General features: G+C 44.0%; 1 protein-coding gene across 2 annotated transcripts in view; it reads right to left on the bottom strand.

Moving 5' to 3' along the window:
- Positions 1-17,564, bottom strand: part of LOC126292188 (arylalkylamine N-acetyltransferase 1-like) — an 87,208-nt gene that overhangs the window by 54,740 nt on the left and 14,904 nt on the right. The window contains exon 1 of one of the 2 annotated variants that reach the window (XM_049986030.1): positions 9,938-10,054. The exons of the other annotated variant lie outside the window; for it this stretch is intronic. The gene's annotated coding sequence lies outside the window, so the exon portion shown is untranslated. Of the gene's footprint in view, positions 1-9,937; positions 10,055-17,564 lie in introns of those variants that run through there. 2 annotated transcript variants of the gene reach the window in all.

Genomic DNA, 17,564 nt, shown 5'->3' with positions numbered 1-17,564 from the left:
GGCATTCATTCTGCTAACATTTATAAGGCACGTGTTGCCACTTAGATGTTTATTATTAAGACCAGGCCCTGTCAGTGCAGGTATGTTTGTAATGAAATAATACGAGGCATCTTTCTTAAGTAAGTACCGTTTTGAAGTTAAAAAAAGACGTGGTAAGGTATCTCAATAATTTTATTTTTACCTGAAAACCTGTACCTTAATCTACTTTTCTACATATTTTCCGTCAATATTGAGGCACTTGTCATAACGTTGTACCAATTTTTGAATACCCTCCTCATAGAAGTCTGCCGCCTGACTTGTTGACCACTGCATCACCACTGTTTTGACTTCGTCTTCGTCTTGAAGACGCTGACCGCCCAGGTGTTTCTTCAAGTGCAAAACAGAGGGCAGTCACTGGGTGCAAGATCGGGGCTGTACGGGGGATGATCTAGAGTTGATGAGATATTTTGTCTGATTCGTCACATGCGGACGGGCATTGTCGTGTAGCAAAACGATGCCCTTGCTCAACTTCCATGGACTGTTGCTTTGATTCTGGTGTGACTTAGGCCATCCAGGTTTCATTTCCCGTAACAATTTGGCATAAGAAATCATCACCGTCGTTGTGGTACCGCTCAAGGTAAGTCAATGCACTGTCTAAACGTTTGGTTTTGTGCACATCCATCAACATTTTCGGTACTCAACGAGCCCACAATTTTCGGTAATTCAAGTGCTCGGTCACAATGCCATACAAAACACTACGAGAAACATTAGGAAAGTCATCATGTAAGGAGAAAATCGTAAAGCGTCTGTTTTCTCTCACCTTATTGTCCACTTCCTACGCCAAACTTTCATTAACGCCCGAAGGACGCCAACTCCGTTGTTCGTCATGTGCATTTATGCTGCCATCTTTAAATGCTCTTACCCACTTTCTTACCATGCCATCACTCATAATGTTTTCTCCGTAAACTGCATAGATCTCACGACGAATATCGATCGCTTTTAGGCCTTTATCACTAAGAAATCTTGTAACAGCCCGTACTTCACAGCCGGCGGGACTCATGAATATCGGAGGCATCTTAAACACTCAGTAAACAACGTAAACAAGGAAGAATCAGACTGTAATGGCGTCAGTACGTAGATTAAGGTACAGGCTTTCGTGTAAAAATAAAATGATTGAGATATCTTAGCACGTCTTTTCTTAAATTTCAGAACGGTACTTACTTAAAAAAATACGGCTCGTATCTGTTATATTCGAACTTTTTTTGTAATAACCGTTTTTTATTCACCGTTTACTGATTAATATATACTGCTTTTCGTAGCCTCAGTAGGCCAGGGTTTGAAACTAGTCGCCTAAAATAAATTTTATTTATTTTTTATTTTACACGTCTAGTTCCGTAGGACCAAAGTCAGGAGCAAATGTCCAAGGTCACGGAAGGTGTCGGTACATAAAATTAAAACATAGAGGTAATAACAGATAAAATAAAATGTTTATGAACCCAAAGAAAGACAAGCCATACGTTTAAGTGAACGCAGCCAACAATATAACATAGGAATCAGCTTAAATTTTCAAGGAACTCCTCGACGCCGCGATTCCGGACTGAAGCGCCTAGAACCGCCCGGCCACAGCGGCCGGCTCAGTCGTATAGGGCCGAACTCGTATAGTCACTGCAGGCGATTTCGTGCTGTTAGCAAAGGCGTCAGTCAGTCATGTGCTGCCATAACCCATACGTTCGGCGTACGTCCCACATTGATTTCCGGGGCTATTTCGCGGAGCGCTGCTTGTCTGTTAGCACTGACAGCTCTACGCAAACACCGCTGCTCTCGGTTTTCAGGTGAATACCGTCGGTGACTGAGTTGGCCCGAGTTGACAGGTAATACCTGAACTTTGTTGTTCTCGGCACACCCTTGACTCTGTGGATCTATGAATATTGAATCCCCTAACGATTTTTGGAATGGAATGTTCCATGTGTGTAGCCCCAGCTACGATTCCGTGTTCAGAGTCTATTAATTCCCGTCGCGTGGGCGTAATCACTTCGGAAATTTTTTCAAATGAATCACCCGAGAACAAATGACAGTTATGCCAATGCACCGCCCTGTTATACCTTGTGTAAGATATATTACCACCGTCTGCGTATGTGTATATTGCTATCCCACGACTTCTCACCTGCGCGTATTCTGCAAGTCCCGTTCTGTGCCTCGTTCCTGACATGCCTTTTACGTAGGCGAGGTCAGCAGTTGTGGCCTGGATTATCTCGCTGCATTTAGTACCACTACATCGACTATCAAGTTTACAAATTAGTCAGCTATTACTGTTTATTAATTTATATGCATTTTTACAGTTATTTAATATTTTTTAGAACATCCATAATGAATTAAGATTGAAATGTGGTCCCCCATCCCGCGTCCGGCCATCCTGATTTAGGTTTACGGTGATTTTCCTCAATCGCTCCAGGCAAATGTCGGGATGGTTCATTTGAAAGGGCACGACCGACTTTCTTCTCCGTCCTTTCCTAATCCGATGAGACCGATGACCTCGCTGTCTGGTCTCCTCCCCCAAACAACCCAACCCTCTGGTCCCCATTGCAGGAAAAGATAAAAAATAGAACAGGGACAGCTCTCTAAACAATTATGTAAACTGCTGGTAGAACCGGGTCTGTAAGTACATCAGAATTTGCGTGTTCATATAATAAAGAAACCTGAAGGTGTTTCCTCTCTACATTAAAAGCAGAGAAGCTTTACCTGAATATCCTCCAACATCTTCCCAGAAAATCACTCTCAAAGCAGACTGATTTCAAAGTTTTCACTAATATTAGTTAGTGGCCAGAAAATGCAAACTAAATTTAGAATAAGAGATTATTAACGAGGGACAACTGAACTAGAGTATAGAGGTGCATTTTTTCATCATCGGCAGATCATTTTCTAAGAGCTGCTTTTATAAGAAGTGGCGAGAAAGTTTTAAGGACATGTTTATTATATTCTCCTGTACATTGTGCAATACAGGGTGGTCCATTGATAGTAACCGGGCCAAATATCTCACGAAATAAGCATCAAACGAAAAAACTAGAAAGAACGAAACTCGTCTAGCTTGAAGGGAGAAACTAGATGGCACTATGGTTGGCCCGCCAGATGGCGCTGCCATAGATCAAACGGATATCAACGGCGTTTTTAAAAATAAGAACCCCCAATTTTCACTACATATTCGTGTAGTACGTAAAGAAATATGAATGTTTTAGTTGGACCACTTTTTTTTCGCTTTGTGATAGATGGAGCTGTAATAGTCGCAAACTTGTAAGTACGTGGTATCACGTAACATTCCGCCAGTGCGGACTGTATTTGCTTCGTGATACATAACTCGTGTTAAAATGGACCATTTACCAATTGCGGAAAAGGTCGATATCGTGTTGATGTATGGCTATTGTGATCAAAATGCCCAACGGGAGTGTGCTATGTATGCTGCTCGGTATCCTGGACAACATCATCCAAGTGTCTGGACCGTTCGCCAGTTAGTTACATTATTTAACGAAAAAGGAAGTGTTCAGCCACATGTGAAACGTCAACCACGACCTGCAACAAATAATGATACCCAAGTAGGTGTTGTAGTTTGTGTCGCGGCTAATCCGCACTTCAGTAGCACACAAATTGCGCGAGAATCGGGAATCTCAAAAACGTCGGTGTTGAGAATGCTAAATCAACATCGATTGCACCCGTACCATATTTCTATGCACCAGGAAATTGCATGGCGACGATTTTGAATGTCGTGTACAGTTCTGCCACTGAGCACAAGAGAAATTACGGGACGATTACAGATTTTTTTCACGCGTTCTATTTATCAACGAAGCGTCATTCACCAACAGCGATACGTAAACCGGCATAATATGCACTATAGGGCAACGGAAAATCCACCATGGCTGCGATAAGTGGAACATCAGGAACCGTGCAGCTTAATGTATGGTGCGGCATTGTGGGAGGAAGGGTAATTGGCTCCCATTTTATCGATCGCAATCTAAATGGTGCAATGTATGCTCATTTCCTAATAAAGTTCTACCGATGTTACTAAAAGATGTTTCACTGCATGGCAGAATGGCGATGCACTTCCAACATGATGGATGTCCGGCACATAGCTCGCGTGGGGTTGAAGCGGTATTGAATAGCATATTTCGAGACAGGTGGATTGGTCATCGAAGCATGATAACCATGGCCCGCACGTTCACCGGATCTGACGTCCCCGAATTTCTTTCTATGGGGAAAGTTGAATAATATTTGCTACCGTGATCCACCGACGACGCCTGACTACATGCGTCAGTGCATTGTCAATGCATGTGCGAACATTATGGAAGGCGAACTACTCGCTGTTGAGAGGAATGTCCTTACACGTACTGCCAAATGCATTGAGGTTGACGGACATCATTTTGAGCATTTATTGCATTAATGTCGTATTTACAGGTAATCAGGCAGTAACAGCATGCGTTCTCAGAAATGATTAGTTCACAGAGGTACATGTATCAGCCGGGAAGTGTGGCCTAGCGGTTCTAGGCGCTTCAGCCGAGGTTCGAATCCTGCCTCGGGCATGGATGTGTGTGATGTCCTTAGGTTAGTTAGGTTTAAGTAGTTCTACGTTCTAGGGGACTGATGACCTCAGATGTTAACTCCCATAGTGCTCAAAGCCATTTGAACCATTTTTACACGTATCACATTGGAAAAAGTGAAATATAATGTTCAAATGTACCTTCTTCTTCTTCTGTAGTGGTCAATCCAAGGATTGGTTTGCAACAGCTACAATGGCAGCTTGTCTCCATTCTGTGCGTCTTTCAGCTTTTCTCTTCATTTCTTTATAGGTGTCACATCCCACACCTTTCACGATTTGATCCATGTACCTGAGCCGTGGTCTTCTTCTCGGTCTTTTTCCCTCGACATATCCCTCTATGATTGTGTTCAGGGGTCCTTTATGTCTTAATAGATGGCCTGTAAATTGCACTCTTCTTTTAACAATGAAACTCCAGAAGCTTCTCTTCTCAGCTGCTCTTTCCAGAACCGCTTCGATTGTGACTTTGTCTATACATTTTATTTTGAGCATGCGTCTATAGCACCACATTTCAAAAGAATTTAGCTTCTGGTCTTCCTCTTTCCCCAGAGTCCATGTTTCACACCGATAGCATGCCACACTCCACACATATGATTTCAAAAATCTTTTCCTGATTTCAAGGCTGATGCTCTTAGATGTTAATATGCTTTTCTTCTTGTTAAAAGCAGCCTTTGCTTGAGCAATTCTACTTCTCACCTCTGCCTTGCTTCTTCCATCCCTGGTAATATTACTGCCCCGATAAGTAAATTTATCAACTTGTTCAAGCAGTTCATTGCCTACATGGACTTTCACTTGATCTTCTTTGTCGCATGCCATTACTTTTGTTTTTACTTTATTAATTCTCATATTATATTCTTCACCCATAACTTTATCCATTCAGTAGGACTACAAGATCTTCTTCACTTTCAGCCAGGACAGCTATACCATCGGCATATCTTATCATATCTATTCGTTGGCCATGAATTACTACACCTGTCTGTGAATTTTCCCTTACTTTTTTCAGCGCTTCTTCAATGTATACGTTAAAGATAACAAGGGATAGAGCGCAACCTTGTCAGACACCTTTCCGTATCTGCACCTCTTCTTGTTTTGTCCATCCACGGATAACTGCTGTCTCGTTTTTGTACAGGTTCCGTATCATTTTTTCTATCTTTATCGTCTATTCCTACTTTTTTGAGTACCTCAAACATCTTATCCCATTTAACATTATCAAAGGCTTTCTCTACATCTACGAAAGTTATGTATGTTTTCAGGATGTTATCTAGTCGTTTCTCTATTATTAGTTTTAGAGCAAATATTGCTTCTCTGATTCTTCTATCTTTCCGAAATCCAAACTGGTCTTCGGAGAGTGTAGCTTCGACTTTTTGTTCTATGCGTTTTAGGATAATTGAGGTTAATATTTTAGAGGCGTGAGTAACTAGGCTGAGCGTCCTATAAATTTCACATCTTGTAGCATTTGCCTTCTTTGGAATGGGGATCATAATGTTTTTCTCAAAGTCTGTAGGAATTTTACCCTGCTCGTACATGTTGAAAACAAGACTATACAACTCCTGATTCAGTTTTGCTCCTCCAGATTTCAGAACTTCGGCTGGGATATTGTCTATACCAGACGATTTGTTGTTTTTCAATTTTTTCAGAGCTAGTTCAAACTCTTCCTTTAATACAGGTTCACCTATGTTGTGTGCATCTACTTCTGTTTCTTCTTCCATGATGTTTTCAGACAGGTCTGGTCCGCTGTACAGTTTTCCTATATGTTGTTTCCATCTTATTGCAACTTCATCATCGTCATCCAACATATTGCCATTTTCATCCATCACAGTCCTACACTTGTTTCTTCTGTCTCCAAAGCAATGTCTCACACATTTATAGGCCTTGTCGATATTTCCCTTGCTCATGTTGTCCTCAACTGAAATACAGAGATCATCAAGGTATTTTTCTCTTGCTTGTTTTGCCTCTCTATTGATTCTATTTTTCAGACTCTTGTATTTCTCTTGGTCTTCCTTCTTCACAGAATTTTTTAATTTCTTTTTTTCTTCGAAATGTACCTAGGTTCTGTAAATGGTTCAAATGGCTCTGAGCAGTATGGGACTTAACTTCTGAGGTCATCAGTCCCCTATGACTTAGAAGTACTTGAACCTAACTAACCTAGGGACATCACACACATCCATGCCCGAGGCAGGATTCGAACCTGCGACCGCAGCGGTCGCGCGGTTCCAGACTGTAGCGTCTACAACCGCTCGGCTACTCAGGCCGGCTACGTTCTGTATTTTAATTTTAAAAAAAGACACACCTCTTAGCAAGTGTTCGTCTAAAATCGTGAGCTATATATCTGTGACTATTACAGCGCCATCTATCACAAAGCGAAAAAGTGTTCCAACTAAAACATTCATATTTCTTTACGTACTACACGAATATGTAATTAAAGTTGGGGTTCCTATTTTAATAAAACGCAGTTTATATCCGTTTGACCTATGGCAGCGCCATCTAGCGGGCCAAACATGGCGCCATCTGGCTTCCCCCTTCGAGCTAGACAAGTTTCGTTCTTTGTAGTTTTTTCGCTTGACGCCTATTTCGGGAGATATTTGGCCTGGTCACGATCAATGGATCACCCTCTATATTGCTTTCCTTACATGCTTAAAAAAAAAAAAAACATAATAAACGGCCAAGTTGTACTCGTCAGTCTGACAGCACAAAGTAGTTGAAGCGAAATGAACATTCCAACATCAAAGAGGCATGTGTGTATGTGTTTAGTTTTGGTGGAATTTCAGAATACCTCTGTCCGTGATGCAGAACGCCTCCATGATCGAAGGTGCACCTTTGCATTGGCTGAAGTCTACCGGAATCTTTCTGAACCGTGGGATATAGAATATGCAGCTCCAGCCAACCTCAGAAAATGAAACGAAAGTGCGGCGGCGTAAAATGTTTGGAAGCTTGACCTGACGCGTAGTGTGAAAATAAAGAAACTGCTATCCGATTTGCGGAACAAATTAATGAAGCAACGCAGCTACAACTACACAAAGTGAGGCATTTTCGCCACTCATTGTCACGTTAGGGTCACGCAGATTGCACGGCAGTCGCGAAGAGTGAGGAAAGGAACAGAGCCAATGCGGACAAGTACACTCTTGGAAATGGAAAAAAGAACACATTAACACCGGTGTGTCAGACCCACCATACTTGCTCCGGACACTGCGAGAGGGCTGTACAAGCAATGATCACACGCACGGCACAGCGAACACACCAGGAACCGCGGTGTTGGCCGTCGAATGGCGCTAGCTTCGCAGCATTTGTGCACCGCCGCCGTCAGTGTCAGCCAGTTTGCCGTGGCATACGGAGCTCCATCGCAGTCTTTAACACTGGTGGCATGCCGCGACAGCGTGGACGTGAACCGTATGTGCAGTTGACGGACTTTGAGCGAGGGCGTATAGTGGGCAAGCGGGAGGCCGGGTGGACGTACCGCCGAATTGCTCAACACGTGGGGCGTGAGGTCCCCACAGTACATCGATGTTGTCGCCAGTGGTCGGCGGAAGGTGCACGTGCCCGTCGACCTGGGACCGGACCGCAGCGACGCACGGATGCACGCCAAGACCGTAGGATCCTACGCAGTGCCGTAGGGGACCGCACCGCCACTTCCCAGCAAATTAGGGACACTGTTGCTCCTGGGGTATCGGCGAGGACCATTCGCAACCGTCTCCATGAAGCTGGGCTACGGTCCCGCACACCGTTAGGCCGTCTTCCGCTCACGCCCCAACATCGTGCAGCCCGCCTCCAGTGGTGTCGCGACAGGCGTGAATGGAGGGACGAATGGAGACGTGTCGTCTTCAGCGATGAGAGTCGCTTCTGCCTTGGTGCCAATGATGGTCGTATGAGTGTTTGGCGCCGTGCAGGTGAGCGCCACAATCAGGACTGCATACGACCGCGGCACACAGGGCCAACACCCGGCATCATGGTGTGGGGAGCGATCTCCTACACTGGCCGTACACCACTGGTGATCGTCGAGGGGACACTGGATAGTGCACGGTACATCCAAACCGTCATCGAACCCATCGTTCTACCATTCCTAGACCGGCAAGGGAACTTGCTGTTCCAACAGGACAATGCACGTCCGCATGTATCCCGTGCCACCCAACGTTCTCTAGAAGGTGTAAGTCAACTACCCTGGCCAGCAAGATCTCCGGATCTGTCCCCCATTGAGCATGTTTGGGACTGGATGAAGCGTCGTCTCACGCGGTCTGCACGTCCAGCACGAACGCTGGTCCAACTGAGGCGCCAGGTGGAAATGGCATGGCAAGCCGTTCCAAAGGACTACATCCAGCATCTCTACGATCGTCTCCATGGGAGAATAGCAGCCTGCATTGCTGCGAAAGGTGGGTATACACTGTACTAGTGCCGACATTGTGCATGCTCTGTTGCCTGTGTCTATGTGCCTGTGGTTCTGTCAGTGTGATCATGTGATGTATCTGACCCCAGGAATGTGTCAATAAAGTTTCCCCTTCCTGGGACAATGAATTCACGGTGTTCTTATTTCATTTTCCAGGAGTGTATAATGAAGTGAATGGCAGCTGGTGGTCTACAAACGGTCTGCCGCAGCAGGCACCAACAGAACGTTGAAACTTCCTGTCAGATTAAAATTGTGTGCCGGACCGAGACTCGAACTCGGGACCTTTGCCTTTCGCGGGCAAGTGTTCTACCAACTGAGCTACCCAAGCACAACTCACGCACTGTCCTCACAGCTTTACTTCTGCCAGAGTCTCGTCTCCTACCTTGCAAACTTCGCAGAAGCTCTCCTGCATACCTTGCAGACCTAGCACTCCTAGAAGAAAGGATATTGCGGAGAAATGGCTTAGCCACAGCCTAGGGGATGTTTCCAGAATGAAATTTTCACTCTGCAGCGGAACGTTGTTTTGATCCGTTTGCGTCATGCACTTTTTATTTGCATTGTGCTTTTTCATAATAATCAAAAGAATATCTGCAGCTTATAGCGAAAGCTAGCAGCGAAGTGTTCAAGCGATCCCACAACGCGAACTCAGTACTGCAGATGACGGAATTCGTACGAAACAGTTCGGTACGGCATTGCGCCGCTGTTTCCCTCGCGGTCATATTAGGTGTGCGAATAAAGGCTAACCGAGTAAAATCGGTCCTTTCGCCGTTTGTGAACCACTTTGTTATTCCGATCCAAGCACACACACTATTTCAGAGTACAGATTTCTACTTGGATGGATAACTGCGCAGTTAAACTGCAGGCGTGGAGGCCCCTTTAATCACCTATAAGACACTCCTACATTTGCTTGCACAGAATTAGCCCACGGACGGTGAAGCATGCTCGAACAAAAGGTTAGGCGCTTGTCAACCTTGTAGGTACTTGATATGAGTACTCACCGATGTCGTACGAAGCGGCGAGCGAGAGGAGCAACACGGATATGTTGTTGCCTCGGCTGTGTGCTGCGCGCACGGCTCAGCTGGACACAGGCGCGGTAATGACCCTCACAGAGTTCAGCGGCCTCTGCCACGTGACTGCCCTATTCGACCTTCGACGTCGCTTTTAAGGGCTCTACACATTCACACACACACATTATTCTACACAGAGTACGCGAAAGAACTTGCCCCCCTTCTAACAGCCGCGTACTGCAAGTCTCTAGAGGAACGGAAGCTTTTGACAATGTTAACTGGAATACTCTCTTTCAAATTCTAAAGGTGGCAGGGGTAAAATACAGGGAGCGAAAGGCTATTTACAATTTGTACAGAAACCAGCTGGCAGTTATAAGAGTCGAGCGACATGAAAGGGAAGCAGTGGTTGGGAAGGGAGTGAGACAGGGTTGTAGCCTCTCCCCGATGTTATTCAATCTGTATATTGAGCAAGCAGTAAACGAAACAAAAGAAAAATTCGGAGTAGGTATTAAAATCCATGGAGAAGAAATAAAAACTTTGAGGTTCGCCGATGACATTGTAATTCTGTCAGAGACAGCAAAGGACTTGGAAGAGCAGTTTAACGGAATGGACAGTGTCTTGAAAGGAGTATGTAAGATGAACATCAACAAAAGCAAAACGAGAATAATGGAATGTGGTCGAATTAAGTCGGTTGATGCTGAGGGAATTGGAGTAGGACGTGAGACACTTAAAGTAGTAAAGGAGTTTTGCTATTTGGGGAGCAAAATAACTGATGAAGGTCGAAGTAGAGACGATATAAAATGTAGACTGGCAATGGCAAGGAAAGCATTTCTGAAGAAGAGAAATTTGTTAACATCGAGTATAGATTTAAGTGTCAGGAAGTCGTTTCTGAAAGTATTTGTATGGAGTGTAGCCATGTATGGAAGTGAAACATGGACGATAAATAGTTTAGACTAGAAGAGAATAGAAGCTTTCGAAATGTAGTGCTACAGAAGAATACTGGAGATTAGATGGGTAGATCACATAAATAATGAGGAGGTGTTGATTAGGATTGGGGAGAAGAGAAGTTTGTGGCACAACTTGACTAGAAGAAGGGATCGGTTGGTAGGACATGTTCTGAGGCATCAAGGGATCACCAATTTAGTATTGGAGGGCAGCGTGGAGGGTAAAAATCATAGAGGGAGACCAAGAGATGAATACACTAAGCAGATTCAGAAGGATGTAGGTTGCAGTAGGTACTGGGAGATGAAGAAGCTTGCACAGGATAGAGTAGCATGGAGAGCTGCATCAAACCTGTCTCAGGACTGAAGACCGCAACAACAACAATGGTTTGTCCTGGCATATAGATTGAATGAAAGTCCGTTGCCCTTTCGTATCTGTATTTTTAGGCTTTATTTCCGATACGTCCAAAAACCGATATATCGACATTTAATGGACATTAAGAGCTAAAAAGTGCGAGAATTATCGCACAATCAGCTCAACAGTTCCTGCGTCCAAGTTGCTGACCGGAATAATATACAGAAGAATGGAAAAGAAAATTGAGGATGTGTTAGATGACCATAAGTTTGGCTTTAGAAAGGGTATAGGTAGCAGAAATCCAATTCTGATTTCGCAGTTGATAACGTAAGCAAGACTAAAGAAAATTCAAGACACATTCACAAGATTCGTCGACCTGGGGAAAAGCGTTCGGCAGTGTCAAATGGTGCAACATGTTCGAAATTCTGAGGAAAACGGGGGTAAGCTGTAGGGAGAGACGTGTAATATACAACATATACAAGAGCCAAAAGGCAATAAGAGTGAAAGACCAAGAACAAATCACTCGGAATAAAAAGAGCGTAAGAAAGGCACGTAGTATTTCACCCCTACTGTTCAGTCTATACATGGAAGAAACAATGACGGAAATAAAAAAACAGTCTCAAGTGTGGATTTAAAAGTCGACGTGAAAGGATATCACTGGTAAAGTTCGCTGATCACATCGCTGCATTCAGTGGAAGTGAAGAATTACAGAATCTGCTGAATGGAACGAACAATCTAATTAGTACAGAGCATGGGTTGAGAGTAAATCGAAGAAAGGCGAAAGTAACGAAAAGTTGCAGAAAGTGTCTCTGTTTTCATTTCTGTTACGTTTCATTACTTTCGTCTTTCTTCGATTTACTCTCAACTCATGCTCTGTGCTCATTAGGCTGTTCGTTCCATTCAGAAGATCAGGACAGATGGTCACGAAGCAGACGAAGTTAAGGAGTTCTGTTACTGAGCAAGGAGGAAATCAAAGGCAGACTAGCACTGGCGAATGGCGTTCCTGTCCAGGAGAAGTCTACCAATATCAAATTTAGGCCGTAATTTGAGAAAAGAAATTTCTGAGAATGTGCGTTTGGAGCGCAGCATTACATGGTAATGAAATATGGACTGTGGAAAAACCGGAACATAAGAAAATCGGAGCATTTGAGATGTGATTCTACAGATGAATGTTGAAAATTAACTGGAGTCCCTTATCGTAGGGCCTTCTAGCTTAACACGGTTCTGCTCTCGGCTTCTGTTCTCGTTTCTCCCCTCGGAACTGCGTCTGTCTCACGGTGGGAAGGTATAACACGCATTTAGGCATTCTTGTGTTATTCTGTGGTATTCCATTTGCTCACTCGTTACTCGTATTACTTTGGTTAATTTAATGTCACGATTTATTCGGAGCTATGTGACTGCTGGATTTGCTTATCATGTCAGAGTTTTCGTGGAAGGTGTTGCATTTGCCTGACACCTTACAAGCCAAAACGTCAGCTTTCGACACCTGCTAGTGTCACCTGCTGGTGAGTGTGCGTGACCAGTTTGTTGTAGAACAGCGCATGCAAATCAAGATGCCGTCGTCCTCAAACAGACAAGCAGAATCATCGACTGGTGTATGAAGCCACACTCCTGGACAAGATCCACGATCTAGCTGCCACCTCCGCTACAGACATCTGTAGAGAGGCAGCAGCATTTAAACAGCGATTTAAAGCAACAGAATCCTTTAGTGTCTCCGGCCAGCTCACTAGCGATTTAATTCGAGGTGAAGTTCCCTGACATCGATGGAAGATTACGAAGAACCTAAAATAGAGTGGACCGTTGAAGGAAGACTTCAAATCAACACTTGGCAGAGCCGAAATAGGAACCAGCAACAGGATGCGATGGAAACTGGGGAACCTGGAAAGCACTCAGCAGACTTCGTATGGGCACTGCAAGATTGAGAGTTACTCTGTAGACTCTAGCCTCTGCGAATAAGGAGTACTACAACCCTCGCTTCATAAGTACGCTTGTCCTCTGTGGCCTTGCAAATGCACTATAGACGACCTTATGGCAGCAAAGCCAAATGCAGTTAAAGTCGCTCGTTTCCTGGCAAGAAATGCTTCGCTTTTACTTAAAATCACGATAAGTATGTCCTATTTTTATATTTGATGTACTGTAATCTTCATACGTTTTTACATCTACAATTCGATCTTGTGTTCCTTCGTTATGTGTGAACGTTCTACATGCTATAATATGTGATTTGGTGATGCTTGTGACATGAATAAATAAGGAACTTGGTGGACACTGTAATTCAAAAGTCACAAAGTCTCCATATTCCTAGAGTACCTAAAACAGCCTTTTCTTCCCTACTTTTTACACGGACATTAGCTATATAAACTATCTTCAGTGTGACAATTAATCTGAATATAAGTATTTGTAAACGAGATTGAACATAAAGAATGGTTATCAATAACACTCAGAATGGCATCACTAAATTTATATGAAAGTTTTGTAAGCGAAAACAGTTCCCCATTTCATCTGACGAAGTTCTTTATGTCTTACCTTGCAATGCATAACTCAGCTCCGTTCGGTGTGCACACTGCGGAAATAACGAAGCACTTGACTGCACAACAAACTACTGCGCAGCCAATTGTCTTATCATTTGCTTCAGCCCGCCCGGTTAGCCCAGCGGTCTAACCCACGGCTTTCTGGAGTGGGAAGGAACGCCTGGTCCCCGGCACCGATCCGCCCGGCGGGCTTATGTCAAGGTCCAATGAGCCGGCCAGTCAGTCTGTGGATGGTTTTTAGGCGGTTTTCCATCTGCCTTAGCGAATGCGGGCCGTTACCCTTCTTCCGCCTCAGCTACACTAGCTCGGCGATTGCTGCGCAAACAAGTTCTCCACATACGTGTACACCTCCAGTACTCTACCACGCAAACATTAGGGGCTACACTCTGGTATGAGACGTTCCCTGGGAGGGGGGGGGGGGGGGGGGGGGGGGGTTCGGTGTGCTGCGGCGGAGGGGTGAAGTGGACTGCGGTAGTCGTCGTGGGGTTGTGGACCACTGCGGCCGCAATGGGGATCGAGCCTCTCCATCAGTTCTTGGTCCACAGTTAGCATACAATACAATATGGTGCAATCATTTGCTTCAGCTGCCTTCCCGGTGAGAATTTTGTTACTTTTCCAAAATGCATCTAGCTGAGCACGCAACAGTCTATGTACTGACGGTGGAGAAGAATTTTACTTTAGAGTGAGGAGACACTTCGCTGGAATATTTGCAGATAAATATAAGGGTATTCTGAAGTTATATTGAAGTCCTTTTGATAACATAGAAGCGACCCATACTCTCATGAACTGTGGTTTTTTCTTACCTTTGTCATACACTATAAAAATAACTGATACAAATAATATTACATAAAATTTACTCTTTGCTTTTCTAATAAAATAATTTTAACTAGAGGTGGAAGGTGAAGACTAATATTTAGGATTCTGAAGCCATGACCGATAAGTTACTCTGGATACAAAAATGGCTCTGAGCACTATGGGACTTAACTTCTAAGGTCATCAGTCCCCTAGAACTTGGAACTGCTTAAGCCTAACTAACCTAAGGACATCACACACGTCCATGCCCGAGGCAGGATTCGAACCTGCGACCGTAGCGGTCGCGCAGTTCCAGACTGTAGGGCCTAGAACCGCTCGGCCCCCCCGGCCGGCTTCTCTGGATACCAAGCTGTATCTAACATCTTGCGACGTCATTACTTCTACCGCATCGTGCCATCCTGTTGCACAATACAAAAACGCCTTTTCCCGTTCCGTGATAAACAGACTACTTAAACTGTCATTACAGGCTAAGGACGTTGACGAGAAACTTGGCTGATTACGAAATAGAGCATGGAGTGGCAGTTGTCATAGCATGTTGCTGATGAAATGTACAGTGTTCACCAAGTCTAAAATGAATGAATGGCACAAAACGAGATACAGGTACTACGTAATAAAAAGTTGTTTCTTTTCTTTTCAATGGTCAGGTCGCATACAACGTAACATTAAAAAAAAATATACAGTACAGATCGCATATCGAACTCAACCGACGCTTTTATGCCTTTTGAAACACGTCATTATATACTCTAAAAATGTGTACCAAAACACTGGCATGCATAAAATTCACTGCTCTGACTCTAAGGCGAACTACATCGGGTAAACCGGAAGAGATTTTAATACGGAGTGTGAGGGACATAGGAAATTAAAACAAAAAACCATAAGAAGTAAATGCACATTCGCAGCTCACCATATACAAGGTAGACAGTATCGAAAATAAATTTTGTAATGCCGCGCGGTTTGAGGCGCCCTCCCACGGATTGCGCATCCCCTCTCGCCCCCCGGGCATCGGCGCTTGTGTGTGTTGTCCTTAGCGTAAAGTAGTTTACGTTGCTTTAAGTTCAAATGGCTCTGAGCACTATGGGACTTAACATCTGCGGTCATCAGTCCCCTAGAACTTACAACTACTTAAACATAACTAACCGAAGGACATCACACACATCCATGCCCGAGGCAGGATTCGAACCTGCGACCGTAGCAGTCGCGCGGTTCCAGACTGAGCGCCTAGAACCGCGAGACCACCGCGGCCGGCCTGGTTTAAGTAGTGTGTAAGTCTTGGGACCGATGACCTCAGCAGTTTGGTCCCTTAGGAATTCACACACACACACACACACACAATTTTTGAACTTCGTAATACCTCATATAATGACGAAGAGCTACTTGTTGGACATTTATGGCGAGACTGAAAATTACACTCACCTGAAAAAAAAATCAAGGAAAAGAAGTTTAGTGAGCAATTTATATAAAGGAGCAACACCAGTTTCTTGGGTCTCTGCCGCCCAGTTAATGACTTCTTTTAAATACATTCCGCAAATTCAGAACTGTAGTTAGCTGTTTGTAAACATATTCTGTAAACAATCGACGATGCGTCCCAGGCACGACAGACCTCTCAGCGGGTGTCAGTGGTTCAGATTTTACTAGTTAGATGTCGTAAATTTACGTGACATGGACGCCTCGATCAGCGCAACTATTTTAGAATTTTATTAATTCCAAATAATAACTTTCAGACTTTATTTGAAAAACGTGCCATTGCAGTTCTGAAACCCCTCATAATATAACTCTTTTAAGCTAAAGCACTTTTGCGGTTTTAATGGATCGGATTGTACAGTTCTCGAAATTGCGACACGCTCATTTTACTGATGACAACATGGAGCCCGAAAATTTTTAAAGCTGCTTGACTGTTACTTTTTCTCGTTTACTGGCGGATATGGGGTTATTTACCGATTTTCATTTTTTTATTTGTAGTTCACTGTTGCCGGTTGAGTTTACACATTGTTATTTTTTTAAATTTGGAGACAGTGAGTGGAGCTGTACACGCTAGAAAATGGAGTTCCAAGTGGAGAAATCGGAAGTTCCGACATATTCTTCTGTCTGAGTTCAGTAGAGCGATGACAGCAGCGGCGGAAGCCAAAAACATTCGCTCCATGTATGGGGATAACGCCAGTGGACAGAACACGGCAACAAAATGGTTGAGTCGGTTTGAGGAGTATCGTTTTGGCGTAAGTGACTCTACACGTTAGGAAAGACCTTTGGGCTTTGATGAAGAACGTTTAAACGCATTAATCCATACTGATCCACGTCGGTGAATATTCTAGAACTGGCAACTGTGAAGAACTATGACCATTCTAAAATCGTACGACATTTACGAGCAGTGGGTAAGGTTCAAAAATCTGGTGAATGGTTTCTGCATGTTGTAAGCCAAAATCATAGAAATCAGTGAATGGCCATATGTGCGTCTCCCTATCTCGCCATCAATTGTCTTGTGAGACACACTGACGATTGCTGTTCTGTATCGTCACCGGTGACGAAAAATTGCATCTATATGCTAACATAAGAAAAAGACAGGAATAGTTGAGGCCAGGCAAAGCAGAAACATCCATTACAATGACCTGCGCGCATCCACTAAAAATAATGTTATGCGTCTGGTGGAACAGTGGCGGTGTGATATACTATGCATTGCTTCCCTGAGAGACAACCATCACCGATGACATTTATTGCCAACAACTGAGACGTCTTGCAGAAGCATTCCAAGAATGCGAATGATGCTACTTATAGAGTGACAAAAACATTTTGTAGGAGTTTGGTTGCGAATTCATTGCGCACTCACGTTGTTCATATGATCTTGGACCCTCAGATTTTCACCTTTTCTGCTCTCTACCGAACAGCCTTAAAGAAACTTCCTTTCCGGATGAAAATGCGCTCCAAACGTGGCTCTCCCAGTTCTTCACCTCAAAATCACGGGATTTCTGCCATCGGACAATCGAAGA

Source organism: Schistocerca gregaria, chromosome 9, assembly GCF_023897955.1.
Source record: "Schistocerca gregaria isolate iqSchGreg1 chromosome 9, iqSchGreg1.2, whole genome shotgun sequence".
Taxonomy (NCBI): Eukaryota; Metazoa; Arthropoda; class Insecta; order Orthoptera; family Acrididae; genus Schistocerca; species Schistocerca gregaria.
The sequence above is the reverse complement of the archived record's forward strand: the minus strand, read 5'-3'. Positions and strand labels throughout refer to the sequence as shown.